Consider the following 22,674-nt stretch of genomic DNA (forward strand, 5'->3'; position numbering starts at 1 on the left):
GGTCGCGACGGACGCTAAGCATCGTGACGGTTGGAGCTGCGGATTCCGGAGTGTTGATCCGAGCCTCAAATTCGCTTAAGCGGTCAGAAACCGAAATGAATTTGGCTAGCGCTAGATCGGAAGCAGCCATATTTTTAGCTGTGCGCTGTACTGTGGCTTTGGATGGAGTAGCACAGTCGTCGGAAATCTCCGCAGGCGTTTTCACCGAAATGCTTGGGATTCTTGGACACTTGGGCCCTTGTGGGGAAAAAACAGACCTGGGTTTGTCAGCGGACAATTTCTTTTTATCGTCTCCGATGGGCATAATCGAATAAATACGAAATGGAAGGGAAGCGGGTTTGGAGCCCGGTCACACTTTTGAAAAGTAGACAGATTCCTCAGACTGCACTTAATAAATTTAAGCTTGCCGCCGTGAACGGTAAAAGCAGCGGAAAATGACCGTATAGGATGTAATGGGTGAGAAAGTGGTGTAGAAATTGCGAAGTGGAAACGCCGTAGTTTAGACTAATTGGACAGGTGACTCGGAGTGAACAGCGAATTGTATAAATGACCTGTGATTTATGGTAATTAGGTCCACCTTATTTACGGTTGGAACACTTGGAATATGGAACACGGTGAAATAAAATGTTTATTAGAACGAAGAAAAATTTTTTGTTTGTTTACAACTGGAACGGAGAAAATGGAATGGTGGAATTGGAGTCTATTCTCCGCGTTGTAAGTACTTCTAAAACAAACACAAATTAATATCCAAGCAATACAGGAAAAAATATTTGTCGGGTGGACGACTTGTATTTATCGGTCGTATTATTTATTTATGGATAATTTTTTTTTGAAAATTTTCAAAAAAAAAATTAATAAATAAATAAAAATTAAAAAAAAAAAAATAATTTTATAAATATTGAAAAAGTTACTTGTTAAAAAAAAAGAAAATAAAACCGCTTTAATTTATTGCTCGGAAATTAATTTGGAAATTTACGGAAAAAATTGATGGAAAACAAAACGCCTTTTCCGCGTCGGCACTCGGAATAAATTTTATTTGTGGTTTGGATTTGCCGACGGGAAACAATTTAAACTTTGGTGTACGTTTAAAGGGAATGCAGATAATGTGCGCAATGTATGTCAGTAACATATGTATGTGGATATGATGATGTAATATATGTAATATATGGATGTAGTATATGTAGATGTAATATATGCAATGTATACGGATGTAGTATATGTTGATGTAATATATATGGATGTAGTATATGTTGATGTAATTATATGTCGATGTAATATATGCAATGTATATGGATGTAGTGTATGTTGATGTAATATATATAGAACTGGCCGGTAAATGTTTAATTAATATTTTATTTGGAATGGCCAGAGGGTATGTGTTGTTTGTTTCGTTGTTGTATTCTTCGATAGCAAAGCAAATTGTAATAAGTGGACTGCGGAGTTAAAGCAAAAATGTGTTGCGAAATGAATTTGGCTTGCGTTTGACACAGTGAAACGAGAACAGAATTTTTTTTGCCAATTTTGGCAGAGCTTTGGACTTAGAAATTTACATTGAACTTGGCACAAATTATTCACTTTTTCACATTTGGAATTTTGCACTATCGGACTGGATTAATATTTAAATATATTCGGAAATTTGGACGTAGAAATTTTCACGAATGAGTGTGAAAGGAGAACGGTAGGTAATATGGCGGCGCCCGTGAGAATGGATAAGTACTTTTATTTAATTGCCTTTTGTCGGAGAAATCCGTTAGATTTGACAATAAATCTTACAGCAAATTGAATGAAATTGGATTTTCGAACCTTTTGCTGCAGACCGGCAATTAAAAGGAATGGAAATTTCGTACTTATCTTATAATTTGTTCGCTGATGGACAAACTTGAAAATCCAGGTGATCCGGCTCGAAGGACCAAAATGTTGGGATGTAGGGGGATGCTGGCCTGGAATTCAAATATGCTGAAAAGAAACACTCGAAGAAAAGCGAACACCAGACTTTTCGTAATTGCGCGGGCGCGACCGGGCGTATGTTTATTCGCTGTGGTTAGTTTTTACACTGATGCTTATTCTAATTAGTTAGGCTATCCCAAGCGCAGCGGAGACTCCTTGGAGACTCTGAGGTGAAGAGCGGGAGAGCGTAAGAGGGAGCGGAGAGCGGGTGACAGTAAAAACCCCGTAACTTGAACATATTTTAATATCTTTATTGGTGATAAATTTTATTCTTATTATTTTATTACAAGACATTTATTCTTATCCAGTGGTTCATTTGTAAACCGTTCTTTTAATCCTCCCGAATCAGACTGATCTTCAAATAATAAGTTCTAATCCAATCAACCTCGGTTAGAAGCTTTTCTTTTGAAACTGTCTCAACTATCGATAAAAGCTTTATTCTGAAATTACTACTGCATTGTGAAATTCAATTATGCTGATCGATTCAGTTTTCGTCTTTATTTAATTACTTCTTCAATTTTGTTGTCTTAGATGTTTTTTAAAATTCTAAGAGGCTCTCTTTTGATTCATTATTATACCAGTTACTAGATTCGTGGAAGACTACGTCGAGATATTAGGAACTATAAAAGCTAGAAGGTTGAGATTCAGCATACAGATTCTAGAGGCAAAGGCGCAGGGCAAGCTTGTTAACCCATGTTGCCAATCCCACTGTAACGCCCACAAACCGCACCAAGCTACCACGCCCACACTTTTAAAGAATGTGTTAACCTCTTTTCACATTTAGTCACATTAGTAATGTAAATTTCTATCGATTTTTCTATCGAAGCCGCCGAACCGATCACTCGCACACTTTTGTACAATTTTTAAATGTTTTCATTTTTAAATAATATATATCGATATCCCAGAAAAATGAGGAAATTTCTCGTTCCCATTCCCACCAGCGGGTGGGTAACCGGTATCTGGTAGGGGAACTCGACTGTAATTGCTGTGATTGACTGTAGTTGTTTCGAACTGTAATTGCCCTAACTACTTACATCGTAAACCAATTACAAAAGAAATATACCTTAAAAAAGTTTGGTGTAGGCAGTAAAAATATGTAAAATCTCTGCAACTAAGGTTCCGTCGCTCGAAAGCAAGGAAACATTTATGCGGTTTAAATGCTTGTCATATTATTTTGAATAACTTCTTAAATAATGAACTCTCGTTGTTGAGCTAATAAATTTCTTATTAGCTATTTTGAGCAAAAAAAAAACGAATTTTATTTAGTGATTTGGAACGATATGCTTTTATTGGGTTTCGCGAACGAGATTCTGTATTGATGCGATATGTACCAGTTACGAAAGCGAATGGTAATAAACGACATTAGTACAGAGCGAGGTGTAGCAAAGACGTAGGTGTAAAAGCTGTAGTAAAGCTGAACTGTGTTTATGAGACCGTTGGAATCAAACGGATTTTAAAAGTAAAATGGCTTGGTAAGAAGTTTAGTATTTTGTAAACAGAGGGTAGGCGGGAATTTGGCAGCTCAGTCCTAAAACCAGTACTCGTATCACAGGAAAGTGAATGACATTTTGCAGGTGAATGGAAATCTTCTTCTTGAAGCTGTTACCCGGGTATAAAAATGCGACACACGTGGATTGCGACCTATGTTTTGTTGTGGCAAAACGCAGCAAATCCACGTTCAGAAAGAATTAGCTACGAAAAGTGTGCGATTCTTAGTGGAAGCCTAGGTCACGTCACAGCAGTTGTGCTGGTCTATTGGCTACGATTCCGAATTATTCGGATTGCGCATTATTTCGCTTAAAGTATTCATACACTAGTCTTGCACCCAACTGGCGGATACCTTAATCGTATAACCACGTTGAGAGGTAGTGGGTACATCTAGAATTTTGGCAGCTACCCGAAAGGGTCATTTGAAAACGTAAACCAGACGTCGGAGTTCGACCACGATCAGGCACACGAAGACTCCATAACGAGACCTACTCAGTTGCACCCGTTCTGAGTTTTTTTTACCAGTGGGGGGAAAAAATATCATTGCAACAGTAGGAGGTTGCAACTATGGATCTCGACCTGCACAACTACCAACCTTACCTGCAAAACCTAATTTTGGTAAACGACTCCTAAGGGAGTTAAACTGCGATTCATTCACGCTTTATTGATCTCCCTCAGTACGTCGTTAACCAACGTGGGAAGGCCTTCATCACAGTTACAACCACAGGGTGAGTGCATAATATGTAAGCCTGATTTTGGTTAAGAGCAAGACAATGCATCTCTTAAATTTGAACCTCATAGGTAACAACGAGACGGTAATACGATTGTTTAAGCTAAATTTCTGAGCTATTAATTTTGTTAAGTATATACTGAAGTACGGCCCGCTGATGTCGCAATGATACAAAAAGTAGAGAACAAACTAAAATATATTTAGAATGAAAATAATAATTAAAATTAGTTATGTTTGCTATTATAAGAGATCATGGACTAGAATTATAAGTTTACTAGTATAACGCCACGAAATCGAATGGTATGCACAAGGAGTAGGTGTTGCTGAAGATGTAGGTTTAAATATACATCAATTTATAACGTTTTGAACATTAACCTAGTGTCCTTAATATTGTGGATCAGTAACGTATAACTGTATCCTTCACAGTACGAAAGGGTAATCGAATCATGGTTGGGAGCTCTCATATATATAGTAATATTGCTGTTATATTTTTGAGTCGAACTAATGTCCCGTCAGTTGACTAAGGACAACGCTAAGAAATACAAAATTATCGGAAAAATAGTTTTCACGTCTTTTTCTTTTAATCTCAGCTTAAGGCTAAAAATCAAATGCAATTTGGATTGAGGAGAAGCCTCAGTATTTGATCAATATTTGTATTTCGGGAGAGCCTCATTTTTGGGTTCTTAAGATTAGGAAGTGTTCAAAGAGAGCAGTGAAATCTGCTTAGGACAGGCTTTAGGATGTTTACAACAACGGCTGAGTGCCGCTGCCAAAAAATTATTTATCAGAAACGGATGCTGCGCAGCTGGGATACATTATGGAAAATCACTAAAGTGCATTACTGTTTTCTTAGAAATAATTGAAGGTGCCGGTTTCGACCTCCCAAATACGTCACTCCTCTTTCCTTAAAGAGAAGCCTATACTTGGGCTGGGATTGATGGATATAGTATGGGAAATGGAATTTCTTCAATTTCTATTTGTTGTGGTGTGTTTTGATTTTTTCTAATATTAAGTTTTGCATACAGCATCATAAATGGCTTAAATGATACATATCTTAAATATAAGTACAACAAAATTAGTGCAATTATTACAACGATCGTTAGTATGTAAGGTGTAATATATTGTTCTCTGAAATTATCTCAACAATGTTGTTGTGTTTTACAATTTTTATTTTTGTTATATAAAGTGGTGTGTATAGTGGTGTCAAATCTATTTCTGGTTTTAACAGATTTTCACTTAAAATTATACTATTCATTTCTATTTTGCATTGTGGTACTCTTATCATTTTGTTTCCTTCTATTTTTATATTATTAATTGAATTTTGGCAATTTTGGTTAAGAATGGTTTGGGCTAAGTTCCAAATTACAATTGTGTTTGGTTCTATGTTTTTTATTATTTCGTTCGTGTGCACTGGCTTAAAATTACAAATTGGTTTAAAGTGTTTAATAATATTGGTGACACATTCATATTTTATTTCTTAATTTTCGGCATTATAAACTTTTTTAGCATTATAAACTTTCCTTTTCACAATATGATTGTGTTTATAAGTGAAAAGTAAGTGGGTATGTGGGATGTGATTTTTAATTGGTTATCATTGTAGTTAATCCAAGTGGATGTTTTAATGTTTAAAATATTTTGGCCGTTCATATTCTCAAGTTTGTCATAGTTTAGCATTTTGGGGTTAAACAGTCCAAGTCTGAAAAGCTGCATAGCCATTTCCAAATCTTCTACGTATTCCGTTAACTGCATTAGTTCGAAAAAAAGACTGTCAATGGTGGTGTAGTTATTTTCATAGTTCTGAATTATCAGTTGGTTGGCGATTTATAGATTGAGTTACCAGACTGTCAATTTTCTTAGTTGTAATGTGCACACATATCGAATAAGCACTGTATCAAATCAGAACATTGGGAACAATCACATTGTAGCACTTTTGCAACAATGTTTATGTAAGACTTTTCAGTTCCCAGGCATATCTTGAGTGCTCAGCAATCTGACCACACAAGAATGCTATTCAGACCAGAAGTGCAGAGTCAGCATAATTAGCATGCGCGACTGCTCGATCTTTATGTCCACATGACTCTCTTAGACAGCGGCGCTCTCGCTGCCAAAGTTAAGTACATAAGAGCAAAGCAACGTCTCTGCCGACGGCCTCTCTGCCGGCGCAGACGGATTGCATTTGGCTAGCTTGGACTCTTCTAGACCAAGTACAAGGCAGTCGTAAAGGAGTCGTCAAAGAGCCTTCAACATGTCCTAATTGAATATTAATGAGTCTTAACAGAAGTTACAATTTTACTGATATCATACTGAATCTCTATTTCAATAAAAGTAATATAAAGAACACAAAAATGCATCACAATTATTACATGGCGACCGTGACATGGTCACTTAAGCCTGTAAAACAATAATAAAAAGAAATATATAAAAGTTAAAATGCGAACAGTGACCATTAAAAAATAAAATTGTGACAATTGATCAAACCCAGACGACAACAGAAGCCGCAAACTGGAGGACTCTGCTCCTATCGAGCAAAGGGACGCACCTACTCTACAAGAGGCACTAGAGGTGTGTCCAAACGATGGACCACGCCCACTCACAATAGCTGAGTATAGGGCAAGAAGACAGCCGAAACCAAAAATAAAGAAGAAAAGAAGCGGCAAAAGGATCAAGCTTCTTCAACAACGGAGATTAATAAAGGACCTAATAAAGACGGCAACTACGGAGGAAGAGAAAACTAACCAAGCCAAAAATCTGGAAGCGATTGAAGCCAAATTGTGCAGTGGTGCGCAATAACGCAGTTGAGGCTGTATTTAATACCAATGCCCCAATCTGCCTTAATATTAAAAATACATACCTCAAGCCGATGCGTGAAAACGCTGCTTGAAAAATACTAATCTCTGTTAGGCTTTTACTAAAAACATGTGTACGGTATTGAATTATATAGAGCAAAACATTGTAAACCGTACACATGCCCTCTAACTAACTTTTTCTTGGACAGACATACGTGTAGGGAGAAATTATAGCAATATACAATTTTTAATCAAAATTTAATAAATAAATAAATAATAATAATCGTTCAATTAACAACTATGGGTTGGTTCGGATCTGACGATAGTCAGACCAAAGACAACACGGCTAATGTCGTGAACAACGTCAAAATTGTAGATCACACAGAAGATATTCAAGCACTGTGGGTTTTACTCCTAATTTTGACAATTACAAGTGTGGCCCAGTTCCTTCTGACGTTGTACATAAAACACAACAAAATATTAAAAAGAAGATATATGAGTAGGGCGAATAATCTAGACAGGGTTTAAAAGAAAAAAAAAAATATATTTTAAAGAATGAGTATATAAATATATACTAACAAGTAGGAATATATAAAATAGTATGGAATGGAACGAGTTATGTAAAAACATAACAAGAATAAGAAACGAATTTGAAAAATCTCATAAATGTTTGTCGCAAAATAGACCTATTTTAGGACCGACAACAAAGAAACATGCAAATATTCTGGTAAATTCCTTCAACGAAGCACGAATACTAGTGTATGATAACAAGGAAAGACTAAATCCAGATCATTGGTCTCAGGTATCGAAAGTTCTCATAAAACTTAGATCGAACTTGTTATCTGTAAAATTGAAACTTGGTTTGGATATATCAATACCAACCATTTTAAATTCGCCAATAAAAATAGAATCGGACGAACAAACAGAAACAGAAATAGAAGACGAAGATTTAAACAACTTAACAATTCCAGCTATATTAACACTAGCTGAATTGACGGAGGAAGAATTGGCTGAGTCAGACATAGAAGAAACAGAAACAAAATCTGTCATCATGGTGGACGAAGCAGCTGCCCAGAGGGCATACATAAAAGACATTTCAACGGCGATTCCGGAATTTGACGGTAAAAAGATCAATTTGCGTAGATTTATCACGGCAATCAAGTTGGTTAACCAGACTAAGGGACCACATGAAGCTATTGCCATTGAAGTGATTAAATCAAAAATAATCGGAACAACACTCTATAGAGTACAGAATGAAGTTACAATTGATGCCATAATCAGGAAATTAGAAGAAGTGGTCGTAGGAGAAACAACGGACGTAGTAAGAGCAAAAATGGCAAATGTTTACCAAAAAGGTAAAACAGCCACACAATTTACAAATGAAATTGAAAACCTACGCAAGTCTCTTGAATCTTCATATATAGATGAAGGATTGCAACCAGAACATGCTATCAAATTTAGCACAAAGGAAGCAATCAATACAATGACAAAGAATTGCGATCATGGAAAACTGAAAACAATCCTAGAGGCAGGAACATTTAAGACAATGGACGAAGCAATAAGTAAATACATCCATTGCAGCACTGAGATGACAGGAAGTGCAAGTTCCGTTTTGTTTTACAAGAGAGGACAAGGAAGTTACACCAGAGGTAACTACCGAGGACGAGGAAATGGTCGAGGTGGTAATAATAGAAATAATTATAACCAGAACACCGGCCAATACAACAACTTTAATAATTATAACAATAGCAATGGCAGAGGACGAGGAGGATATAGAGAATATAACTACCAGAACAGAGGCGGTGGTAACTATAACAACCAAAACCGCAATTTCTCAAGTTATAGCCAAAATGGTAATGTCAGACATGCACAAGGCACGTCGGAAAACCAGCAGGCTCCCTTAGGGCATCAAGAACAGTAAAACAAAAGGTTCATACCATCAATCTTAATCTAAATATTTTCATTAAAGTAAAAAATGAACACACAAATAAGATACTTACATTTCTAGTAGACACAGGCGCCGATATATCAGTCATTAAAGAAAACTCAGATGAACTTTTGAATCTTGATCATAATAATATAACACAAATTACAGGAATTGGAAAGGGTTCAATAAATTCAATAGGTTTAACACTTCTCGAGATGAGAACCGGTAACTATATAGTACCGCACAATTTTCATGTTGTGGACGACAATTTTCCGATCCCTGGTGACGGAATAGTTGGAATCGACTTCATAAAAACATTCAATTGCCAATTAGATTTTACTACAGAAAGTGATTTTTTCATTCTAAGACCAAACAATATTAAACAAGCGATACAAATACCAATTTTTCATAATATCGATAACACTGAGATAACCATACCATCTCGTTGTGAGGTTATTAGGCAAATTACCGTAAGTTCGGTGGATAACCAAATTCTAATACCCAATCAGGAAATAGAAGATGGTGTATTTGTCGGAAATTCGATATCAGATTCAAAAAACACGTACATCCGAATACTAAACACAACTAACAGCAATAAAATTTTAAATGTAAACAAAATCAATTTTGAACCATTAACTAACTACAAAATAGCAGACCTAAACGACTCCATAAGAGCCGAATCAATTTTAAGCAGATTAAAGAAAAACTTTCCATCTGCACATAAGAAAATGTTGACTGAACTGTGTTCACAATATACTGATATTTTTGGATTGGAGACAGAGCCAATCACTACAAATAAATTTTACAAACAAAAGATAAGATTGAGAGATGATGAACCAAGCTATATTAAGAACTATAGAACACCCCATTCACAACAAGCCGAAATATCGAGACAGGTAACTAAATTAATAGAAGACAAGATAGTAGAACCAGCTGTATCTGAATACAATAGCCCATTATTGCTAGTTCCAAAGAAATCCTTACCGGATTCAAAAGAAAAAAAATGGCGTTTAGTGATAGACTATCGCCAAATAAATAAAAAGTTGTTAGCTGACAAGTTCCCCTTGCCAAGAATAGATGACATACTTGATCAATTAGGCCGAGCAAAATATTTCTCGTGCCTGGATCTTATGTCGGGATTCCATCAAATAGAGTTAGAAGAAGATTCTCGAAATATAACATCCTTTTCTACGAGCAGTGGCTCTTATCGCTTCACGCGACTACCATACGGATTAAAAATAGCTCCAAATTCCTTTCAACGAATGATGACAATGGCATTTACAGGTCTGGAACCATCTCAAGCATTTCTGTACATGGATGACATAATTGTCATAGGCTGTTCTGAAAAACACATGACCAAGAATCTTACAAATGTTTTTGAACTATGCAGGAAAAACAACCTCAAACTGCATCCAGATAAGTGCTCATTTTTCATGAGTGAAGTCACTTTTCTTGGACACAAATGTACTGATAAAGGCATATTGCCTGACAATACTAAATATGATGCTATACAGAGATATCCAGTTCCTACTGACGCAGACAGTGCCAGAAGATTCGTAGCATTTTGTAACTATTATAGACGTTTTATACAAAATTTTGCAGATTATTCCCGTCACATAACAAGATTATGTAAGAAAAATGTAAAGTTCGAATGGACAGCTGATTGCCAGCATGCCTTCGAACACCTGAAAAAACAACTAATGAATCCAACTTTGCTGAAATACCCCGACTTTAGCAAAGAGTTCTGTATTATAACTGATGCAAGCAAAGAGGCATGCGGAGCGGTATTGACCCAGAACTATAATGGTATCCATTTGCCAGTAGCTTATGCATCCCGTAGCTTCACTAAGGGTGAGAGCAACAAGTCAACAACAGAGCAAGAGTTGTCAGCAATACATTGGGCGATAAATCATTTCAAACCATATATATATGGTAGACACTTCACCGTCAAAACAGATCACAGACCGTTAACATACTTGTTCTCGATGGTTAATCCAAGCTCAAAACTGACCAGAATGAGGCTTGATTTAGAAGAATATGAATTTACTGTGGAATATCTTAAGGGAAAAGACAATTACGTAGCAGATGCGTTATCCAGAATAACCATCGACCAACTAAAAAATATATCCAAACAAGTACTTAAAGTCACTACAAGAAATCAAAGTAGACAGGAACCCTGCGCAGGAAAAGGAAATAAAAATGATAAAGTAGAATTGCCTAAGCAAACTACTCAAGAAGCTTCTAAGCCCAAAGTATACGGAGTCATTAATAATGACGAAGTACGCAAAGTAGTGACATTGCATGTAAATAATATGATATGTTTTTTTAAACATGGAAAAAAAATTACTGCAAGATACAACGTTGAAGATTTGTATATTAATGGAACTCTCGACTTAGGTCAATTTTTCCACAGGCTTGAAAAGCAGGCCGGTATGCATAATATCAATCAACTTAAAATGGCACCGTGGGAAAATATCTTTGATAACATTTCAATAGATACATTTAAGAAAATGGGCAATAAAACATTAAAACTATTAAGAGTAGCGCTACTCAACCCGGTGACCTTAGTGAATACAAAGAAAGAAAAAGAAGCAATCCTGTCTACACACCACGACGATCCAACACAAGGAGGACACGCAGGCATTACAAAAACCCTGGCCAGGATTAAAAGACATTACTTTTGGAAAGGTATGACTCGGGAAATAACAGAGTACATACGGAAATGTCCAAAATGCCAAAAAGCTAAAATTATGAAACACACAAAAACTCCTTTATCAATTACAGAGACACCAATAAGCGCATTTGACAGAGTCATAGTGGATACGATAGGTCCACTACCAAAGTCAGAAAACGGTAATGAATATGCTGTTACACTTATATGCGACCTGACAAAATATTTGGTAACCATTCCAATCGCAAATAAAAGCGCAAATACAGTAGCGAAAGCAATATTTGAATCCTTTGTACTAAAGTTCGGTCCAATGAAGACGTTCATTTCGGACATGGGAACTGAATACAGAAATTCAATTATCAAAGACTTATGCAAATACCTGAAAGTAGAAAATATAACTTCTTCAGCACACCATCATCAGACGGTAGGAACAGTGGAAAGAAGTCATAGAACTTTTAACGAATACATCCGGTCATACATATCGGTTGATAAAACTGACTGGGACGTATGGATAAAATATTTCGAATTTTGTTTTAATACTACACCATCTATGGCACATAATTATTGTCCATATGAGTTGATTTTCGGTAAAACATGCAATTTACCAAAGCATTTTAATAGCACGGATAGAATAGAACCCATTTATAATATAAAAGACTATGCTAAAGAAAGTAAATATAGGTTAGAAGTAGCATATAACAGAGCAAGAATTATGCTCGAAGAACAGAAGAAAAAGAATAAAGAATTATATGACTTAAAATTAAACGATATAAGTATATCAATAGGAGATAAGGTGTTATTAAAAAACGAAACCGGACATAAATTAGATTTCAAATATACTGGACCATATACGGTAGTAAAGATTGAAGAAAGGGATAATATAGTAATATCAAATGATAAGAAAAAACCACAAACGGTACATAAGGATAGGTTAAAATTGTTTAGTTCTTAAAAAAAAAAAAAATAAATAATATGGTGGCCACCAGCAAAAAAAAAAAATATATATAGAGAAAAGAGTTAACCCCACATAAGTGCATTGAATGTAAGAAAACATTTTTCTTTTATCATCTTTGATGGTTGAACGATTATAAACTAAAAATTTAAAAAAAAAAAAAAAAAAAAAAAAAAAAAAAATATATATATAAAATTTTTAATTATAAAATAACTTCATAAAATTACGTTATTTTCCAAAAGGAGGGAGATGTAATGTGCACACATATCGAATAAGCACTGTATCAAATCAGAACATTGGGAACAATCACATTGTAGCACTTTTGCAACAATGTTTATGTAAGACTTTTCAGTTCCCAGGCATATCTTGAGTGCTCAGCAATCTGACCACACAAGAATGCTATTCAGACCAGAAGTGCAGAGTCAGCATAATTAGCATGCGCGACTGCTCGATCTTTATGTCCACATGACTCTCTTAGACAGCGGCGCTCTCGCTGCCAAAGTTAAGTACATAAGAGCAAAGCAACGTCTCTGCCGACGGCCTCTCTGCCGGCGCAGACGGATTGCATTTGGCTAGCTTGGACTCTTCTAGACCAAGTACAAGGCAGTCGTAAAGGAGTCGTCAAAGAGCCTTCAACATGTCCTAATTGAATATTAATGAGTCTTAACAGAAGTTACAATTTTACTGATATCATACTGAATCTCTATTTCAATAAAAGTAATATAAAGAACACAAAAATGCATCACAATTATTACATAGTGCTAGCTGCTCTACAAGCCATTTTGCACACTTGGCATTGTACACTTTTCCGAAATGAACGTCCAAACATTTTTGATGAAATTCATCTTGACATTGTGTAACTACCAACTCGGCTGTGTTTACCTCATCCTTATAAATCGGACAAACGACACTCGATCCGCTTCCCGACCCACTTGGATATCGATCTACCCCCTTTGTTCCTACTATTTCTTAGAACCCTTTGAAGAACAATTTATTAATATAGTTTAGATTAACAGAGATTTCATACCAATTCGAAGAGATTAATAAGAACTTTTTCTCTTCTTTTTACTTGGCCGGCAGGTGTTGACAACAAATGGACAACAAACTTTACAAATCTAAGAAAGAAAATTGTCAAAGACTCTTTGTGGTTATGGGTCGAGAGTAATGCCAACGTATTCCTTTCTGAGGATCCTGATATTATCATTAATTTAGGAAGTATGTTTAGTTGACTTGGTGTAGTAACTTTGGACAGAAATCTTCCTTAGTATTGATCATTACATGCATATAGTTCTTTGAAATAATTGAAGTGGCCGGTTGGGACCTCAAAAATACGTCTCTCCCCTTCCCTTAAAGAGAAGCCTATATTTCTTCTAATTTCTTCTATTTCTATTTGTTGTGGTGTGTTTTGATTTTTTCTAATTTTAAGTTTTGCATATAGCATCATAAATGGCTTAAATGATACATGTCTTAAATATAAGTACAATAAAATTAGTGCAATTATTACAACGATCGTTAGTATGTAAGGTGTAATATATTGTTCTCTGAAATTATCTCAACAATGTTGTTGTGTTTTACAATTTTTATTTTTGTTATATAAAGTGGTGTGTATAGTGGTGTCAAATCTATTTCTGGTTTTAACAGATTTTCACTTAAAATTATACTATTCATTTCTATTTTGCATTGTGGCACTCTTATCATTTTGTTTCCTTCTATTTTTATATTATTAATTGAATTTTGGCAATTTTGGTTAAGAATGGTTTGGGTTAAGTTCCAGGTTACAATTGTGTTTGGTTCTATGTATTTTATTATTTCGTTCACTTAAAATTACAAATTGGGTTTAAGTGCTTAATAATATTGGTGACACACATTTTTTATTTCTTCATTTTTAGCATTATAATATTTATTTTACTTTTCAAAATATGATTGTGTGCCTATGTAATATAGCCGATAGCCGTTGGCGTCTGGGTAATTAATAATTTTAATTGTGTTTATAAGTGAAAAGTAAGTGGTTATGTGGGATGTGATTATTAATTGGTTATCATTGTAGTTAATCCAAGTGGATGTTTTAACGTTTAAAATATTTTTCTAGAATAGATAAAAGATCGACAACCAACAACCTGCAAAAATCTAAATTTGGTAAACGGCTCCTAAGGGAGATAAACTGCTTCGTGGAACTATATTAAGAACCATTCACATTTTATATAATCTAATCTCTATAACGTCGTTAACCAACGTGGAAAGTCCTTCATCAGTTACAACGACCAGGTAAGTGCAAGTTATCCAACCCGTAAATATAGCACTCTGCCCCAGTTGATAAACAAACTTCAAACTCCAATCTTAGCAGCATTTCCCTTGTCCTTTTTTTTTTGTCTCCAGCACTTAGCCACCCGATAAATAAATTTTCTCTAAACCCACCAGACTTTCCAAAGGTTCTGATAAACTGTCAGGAATTAGAGTCTAACAACCTTCGAGCCCAATTGGCAAATAGGTATGATGGATTTAGTAATGAAAATAAAAGTCAGGGAAACAACCTAAGATTTGATCCAGTACATCCCAGACAGAATAATAATACATCAAATAGAATGAATAATAATTGGAATAATAATCAGAATAACAATTGGCCGCCAAACGGGAACTTTGGATAAAATAATAATTGGAATTCAAATAACAATTCTAGGAACCAGAACGATGCAGGGAGATAGTTTCATATTGAGCCAAAATCGGAATAATAGTTACTATCTATTAATTACTATCATCAAAGTAATAATTATAAAATGGGTATTAGAATAAAAGACAGATTATAAAATTGTGTTCAAAGAAATAATTTTAATCAATATCAAGCACAAGAAACTGAACCACAATTTCCATTAAAAAGGGAAGCAACTGGGACCGTAAGTCTACCAGCCCAGAAAGGTATGAGAATAAATAACATTGATGAAGATACTCCATACTTCAAAGCGAATGGTCGTGTTTTTATTTTGTGTTTGTCAAACCAGCCGAAGTATTCATTAACTTTTTTTTATTATCATATATTGTAAACAATTTTTTTTTTTTGCTGCTCTTTTTATTAGTTTTGTTGATTGTTTCTATGTTTAAATCATTACGTATATCTTCGTTCCTAATGTACCATTAGGCTTTTGTGATTATTCTGAGCATTTTTCGTTCGCTGAATTAGCTGTATGTGGGATTTACTGGCAGTTCCCCAGAGTTCTATTCCATACGTCCATATTGTTATATTATCGCCTTGTATATTGCAATTTTATTATGTAATTCTAGTTTTGAGTGTTGTCCTATTAGCCAGTTAAGTTGTCGAAATTTGTTTTTTATTTCATTTCGTTTATTTAGAATGTGCTGTTTTCATGTAAGTTTTCAGTCAATAGTTAGTCCAAGGTACTTGACATATGGTTTTAATAATATTTGATTGTCATTGATTTTAATTGCGAAGTTTTTGGGTTGTCGTTTTGTGTATATTACATGTTGAGTTTTGTCTTTATTTATCTCGATACCCCATCTCTCAAACCGGGATACTGCTTGTGTCATGATTTGTTGTAGTATACTTGCAGTTGTTTTTTCGCACGCGCTTGACGTCGTTAACACAGTATCATCTGCGAACGTCACAATCATTGATCCAGGGGTAGTTGGCGCTGGAATATCGTATAAATCATGTATAATATGGGCGCAAGAACACTACCTTTGCGAACACCCCCTGACACTGGCATAATATCTGAGCATTCATTGTCGTATTTAATATAGAAATACCTGTCCGTTATATAGCTTTGAAGGATGGTATATAGGTTATATGGTAATATATTTCTTAGCTTATGCAGCAGTTCTTTGTGCCATACTTTGTCAAATGCTTTAACAATGTCCAGGTACACAGCAGAGCAAAACTTCTTTTTGCCAAAATCGTCTGTTATTTTGTTAGTTACTCGATGGACCTGTTCGGCAGTCGAGTGCTGCTTCCGAAAGCCGACTTGGTGAGGAGGTATTTTATTTTTCTGTTTTAGGGTTGGCTCGATTCTATTAAATAGGACTTTTTCAAATACTTTTGAGAGGACAGGTAATAAGCTGATTGGTCTGTACGAGCTTACAGTATTGGCGTTTTTATTTTGTTTTGTTTTAATTTGGCCAACTTCCAAGTTATGTAAAAGTACTGCAATCAAAGGATTCCGTTAAGCAAGTTTCTAATATAGGTGATTATAGCGTCCGGTAGTGCTTTAAGAAGTTTTCCTCCGATTCAATCATATCCGGGGGCTTTCTTGTTTTTAATTTGCTTTATGTGAAATTTAATTTCTGCCTTTGTTATAGTTTTAATTGCACAATTTAAGTTGGTGATTTCTGTTGGAAGCTCAGCTTGCCGTTGTCCATGTCGTTGGTAAATGATGTTTTAAAGTGTTCAGCGAGTGTCTGCTTTTTCTTTGTTTGATTTTGTCCATGTGTTGTTGTTTCTTTTTATAGGTGGCTTGTGTGTAGTTGAGTTCGTCAATTTTTTGGTCGCTTTCCACAGGGAATAATTTGTAGATAAGAAAGTCCCAAGTTTGCTAAGGTAGTATTGAAGCCGGTTATCTTTGTCTTCCCTGAGAATTCTCTTGAGCTCGTCTGTTGTTGCTCTATTAAGTTTGTTTTTATCTTCTGGATGCCTAGTCCTTTGCCATATCTTTCTAAGTTTACGCGGGAGTTTAATGTGATAATTTGTATAGATGGTGTCATTATAGCCCAAGTTAACATACCCCCTCTCTCGGTCTACCCAGTACTGCAAAGAGAGCTTTCCTCCCTCGGCCGCAGGATTGTAACTGGCGCAGCCGGACTACGGACAAGGGATTAACAATGCCCACTACGCTTATCGTTCAAATTCTAAAGAGGTGATGAACATGTGACGGCAGTGGTTGTGGGGATTTTATTAGTGAGTGGTGAAATATAAAAATTAAATAAAACGTTATTGAAAGATAATGTTGCTCTATTAAGTTTGTTTTTATCTTCTGGATGCCTAGTTCTTTGCCATATCCTTCTAAGTTTACGTTTTTGCCTGATTTGTCTCTAATAAAAGCGGGAGTTTTCTTTAATGTTATAAATTTTTATAAATGGTTTCGATTGCGTTGCTGCATATATGATGTTGTCATTTAAATATGCTATTTCTGAGTCCAATTCGTTGTTTGTCTTTAGAGAGATATTCATTTCCATGTTCTGTTCCAAAATGGTTAAATAAAGGGGAGTCATTGCTGTTTCTTCTAGGCCACCATGTAATGTAATTAATATTGGGGAATGGTCGGCAGAGAGGTCTAAGCATGATTTTGTTGTTAGGTTCTCGCATGTTATATTTCTTGTAATGTAGAAGAAATTAAATCCGGTAGTTTATTTGTGTCAGTTGGCCAGTAAGTCGGCTCTCCTGTGCTTAGAACACGGCTATTATTATTTCTTATTGCTTCATAAAGTTGACGTCCCTTTGCAATGGTAAGTCTGGACCCCCAAGTATGTGTTTGGCATTATAGTCACCTCCTACCAAGTACCGATTTCCCAGTGATTTTAGAAAATCGAGGTATTGGTCTTTTGTATTATTTAATTTAGGTGGGCAATAAACTGCAGACATATTTATTGGACCCGTTGTTTCTGAGGTCGATATAGTAGTAGCCTGTATGTAGTCCTTTTTGAATCCATCGACCTCTATGCTCTTAATGCTTTTTTTAATTATTACTGCAGTACCACTATGGGCCTTACCGTCCGGGTGATTAGTAGAGAAAATATTATAGTTAGGTATGTTTACATAGGTTGTCTCAGTTGAGTGTGTTTCAGAAATGAGCATGACGTCAATTAGTAAACATAATTATTTCATAGATCCGTTCGCTTCGCGAGTGATTCTTTGTGATTTGTGCAGTAGTTTAAAGACATAATCTAAGTCTTGTGCATTTTTTGTCTTTGTGTCTTGTTTACTCTCCCTTTTGTGCGTTGTTCGCAGTGCTGTTTGGTGTTGTTTTTTGCATGCACATAAACTGCACTTTTCGCTCTCACTCTCGCTCATTCGCTCTCCCACACAAAATCTAAATTTCTCAGCGTGCATACTGCTCTCGTGCGGTTCTTTTAACAGCTCGCTTGAAAGTTTTGATCTTGTGTTTTCGTGCACAGTGTTCTGATTTCAGATAAACATGGAAACCGTATTATTGTCTGCTTTTATAAAAATTGCTGCCAGGTTATAAAACCTGAGCAGCCAAAAATTACTTGTTGGCTATGTGATAGAATGGTGCATACTAAGTGCGCTGGTTTTAATGGCCGTACAAGTGATGACCTAGCAATGGGTAAAAATCTAAATTACTGTTGTGATGCTTGCCTTGTGGTTGCGAACGAGATGAAATCGTTTATGCGCCAAACTAAAGGTGGCTTGAAAGAACTGATCAACAGTTTTGGCGTAGCTAGAGATAGTTTTCGTCGAGCCGATGATTTTTTTTCCGCGCTTAATTCACAGTTTAATGGCCTTAAGCTATTAGATGAATCTCCAAAGCGCAAAAAAACCGCTGGTGGTAGGCTGCCTAAGGCCCCGCTACCACGTGCAAATGATCAACAGGACTCCACACCTGATAAGCTGTCAATCGCACCAAATCCGCATATGTTGCTATGATCGGCAGCTAAAAAAGATTCGGAGCAATCCGATCAATCCGCTGTGGAGGGAGCCCACCCTGGTATTGCTAAAGATTCCGAATTGTCTGCACTGGTTTCTCAACCAGTGATTCCATCGATTAGTTTACCACCACAAGGGAACATTGAGACCGGACTACCGGCACAAATTGGCACAAATACAATCTGCAGGGCCAAAGCCCCTGCGGTGGTTCCACTAAAGAAACAAATTTTCGTTTCTCGGCTTTACCCTGATCAAACATCGTCTGATGTATTGTCTTATATACAAGACAAAACAAAAGCCGATAATATAAAAGTGGAAAAATGTAACTTCTCTTACGCTAGGGTCATATCATCTTTCAAGATAACTTTGCCAAATGAGTTTTTTTCGACCGTATGTTCGGGTGATTTTTGGCCGGATAGTATGGTGGGAATAGAGTTCGAAGCTAAGATCAAAAACAGGAAAAAGCGGCCCGTGGGAATTAAACTTCCGATGGTCCGTGGCCAGACCACTGCACCATCCGCCTCTTCATCTTCTTCCTCTTCAAAAAACTAACAACGATTTTCCTATTTCCTATCAAAATGTTGGAGGCTTGCGTAGCAAATTAACCAAATTGTATTGTGATAGTCTTTCATTTGCATCCCATATAATAGTGTTCACAGAGACTTGGCTAAAGCCGGAGATACTTAACTCCGAAGACTTCCCAGGTATGTACACTATATATAGGTATGACCGTCCCTCCAGACGGGGAGGTGGAGTCTTAATTGCGGTTAGATCTACCCTCGCGTCGGAGGAGTTACTTTTGGACGATTCCCGTAACTCGAAATTCTTATGTGTAAAGCTGTCCTTTTCCGACAGATCAGTTAATATTACGTGCTCGTATATTCCGCCATCTTCTGAATTCCCAGAATATCAGAATCATCTGTCCGCTATCCAGTCCATCTTGAATAAACTGTCTGACAGGGACCAATTGGTAGTTCTAGGTGATTTTAATATACCTGTCACAACGTGGTCCCCAGAAGAACAATCGAATATCCTTCTCCCTTTAGAACAACATGACTTTATTGACGGCTTGCTCGACTTATCGTTGTCGCAAGTTAATTATATTCGAAACTCTCTTGGCTTTGTAATAAGTCCTAAAAGTGTGTTTCCGCAAATAAATCATTTATTGACTCTTGTGTTCCGATGTACTATCCGTCAATCTCTAAACCTCCTTGGTTTAATAAAGTGTTGACACACCTAAGACATGCAATGTCCAGACCTTATACAAAATTTAAAAATACCGGTTCTCAGTTCATCCTTTCTAAATATTTAAGCGCTCGGTTAAACTTTACCGTGCTTAATGCTCAGTGCTATAAGAATTATTTATTTCACTTCGCACAGGATCCGAAACAGTTTTATAATTTCGTTAACACTAAGCGAAAAACAAGCTCTTACCCTTTTTTGCTATTTTTTTTAAAACACTACGGTAACATTGGATCAGGCAATAGCCGATCTATTTTCAAGTTTTTTCAAACAACATATTCTACGTTACCTCATTCCGAACAGCCATACTCTTATGCGGAATACAAGTCGAATCTAATATTTTGCCCCACTATAAACGAAAGCTCCCTGCTTAACGATCTTCAGCGTGTTAAGCCTGTCTATTCGCCGGGTGTCTAAGGAATCCCTGGGTGTGTTCTAAACAAGACACAACAAGACCTCTTTAAAAATTCTTTATCATCTATTCTCCGAGTCACATCCGGTGTCCCACAAGGGAGCCATCTTGGTCCTCTTCTTTTTACCTTATTCATTAAATAATTAATGAATCATTAATCATTAAATAATTTTAGAAATAAAACATTCGCGTGTACTTATGTAGACGATGTTAAATTATGCCTCCAGCACAAGGACATTTCGTGCCATTTGGACTTACAATCCGATCTAGACAGATTTCAAATATGGTGCCGTGACTTAGACTTAAAAGGCTCCAAGTGTAAAGTTATGACCTTTTGTCGTGCCAACCCAATACGCATGACTTACACTCTAAGTGGGTGCTCCTTGGACAGAATAGCACGAGTTGATGATCTTGGTGTTCTTCTGGACCCAAAACTAAAATTTTGTGACCATATTTCGTCTATTGTCAATAAGGCCAGGGGTGTGCTTGGTTTTATAAAAAGGTGGTCTAAGGAATTTGATGATCCTTACTTGACTAAAACCTTATTTATTTCGATAGTCCGTCCGGTTCTCGTGTACGGATCACCTGTTTGGAGTCCAAAATACGCAGTCCACTCGGACCGCATTGAATCGATCCAATAAAAAATTCTTACTTTTTGCCTTGCGGCGCCTAAATTGGGATGCAAACCGTATATTACCTCCTTTTTCAAGTATGCTACTTTTAATTAATTTACCGTCCCTAGCTAATCGTAGAACTATGCTTGGAACAGTCTTTATTTGTAAGCTTATTCGTGGTGAAGTTGAGAGTCCCGACTTGATTAGTCGGCTTAACTTCTCTGTTCCAGGTATATTCACTAGAAATTATATACCCCATATCTTAAATCATTGTAGATCTAACATTACATTAAATTACATACATTTCCTCTTTTCTGTTCTCTTTTCTACATCGCGCGTCTTTCTTCTCGCGAAGACATTGTACGAGCCTTACGATACGCGGCAGCGCCCCTCGATCGGTTGGGTGGGAGGTGTGGTACCAGTCCGAAAAAAAAATAAATAAAGACTTATTAATTGGGTACAATCTATTAAAGAAAATTTGAGCTATATTACATGCAGTAAAGGTTCTCATGAAATATAATGGGAAAAAAGAAAAGCTCGAACATAATGGCAGTGAGGAAAAAACTATTTGAATTTAATTGGGGAAATAAATGCTCTTCCATAAAAAGAATATATTATAATAAAATACTTTGATGAAAAAAAAGTATTTAAAACCGAAATGATAATGGGTGAAGGATCAAAGAATCCAGAGCCCGCCAACGTTGAATTATCCGTCAAAAATAAAACTAATAGCTTGGGACCAAAGAATCCTGAGAATGCCGTCGTTGACTTATCAACAAAAAAAACTAATAATTTGCGATCGACAAATTCTAAACACGCCGTCGTTGAATTTTCCGACAAAGAAAAACTGGAACTCCGGATCACGATGATTTCATTACAATACAAAATAGTATAACCGACTTAATTAAAAACAATAACCAACAATATATTATCAATTCCAAACTGTTTATCGAGATAAAACCGCTTTCTGATCATTTTAAAAACATTTTTATTGATCAAGAACTGCCATTACGAAACATCGTTTCCGATTGTTAACATTCGACTTCCAAAATATAATTAATACTACACTGGCAAAAATTTATGTATTTAACACAACAATGTTAAATGATGAAGACATTAAAGAAATATTAAATCACCAACAAAAGCCTGTAATTATTGCAGTTCTAATGGATATCTCCGTGCTCAAAATTGTACTACATAACAAACGCTTAATTATTTATATCAAATACCCTGTAATAACAAATAGATACGGAATTTATTATGCCAGATCCATTTCACATAATGATGGATAATTA

This window comes from Drosophila melanogaster, chromosome 2R, assembly GCF_000001215.4.
Source record: "Drosophila melanogaster chromosome 2R".
Taxonomy (NCBI): domain Eukaryota; kingdom Metazoa; phylum Arthropoda; class Insecta; order Diptera; family Drosophilidae; genus Drosophila; species Drosophila melanogaster.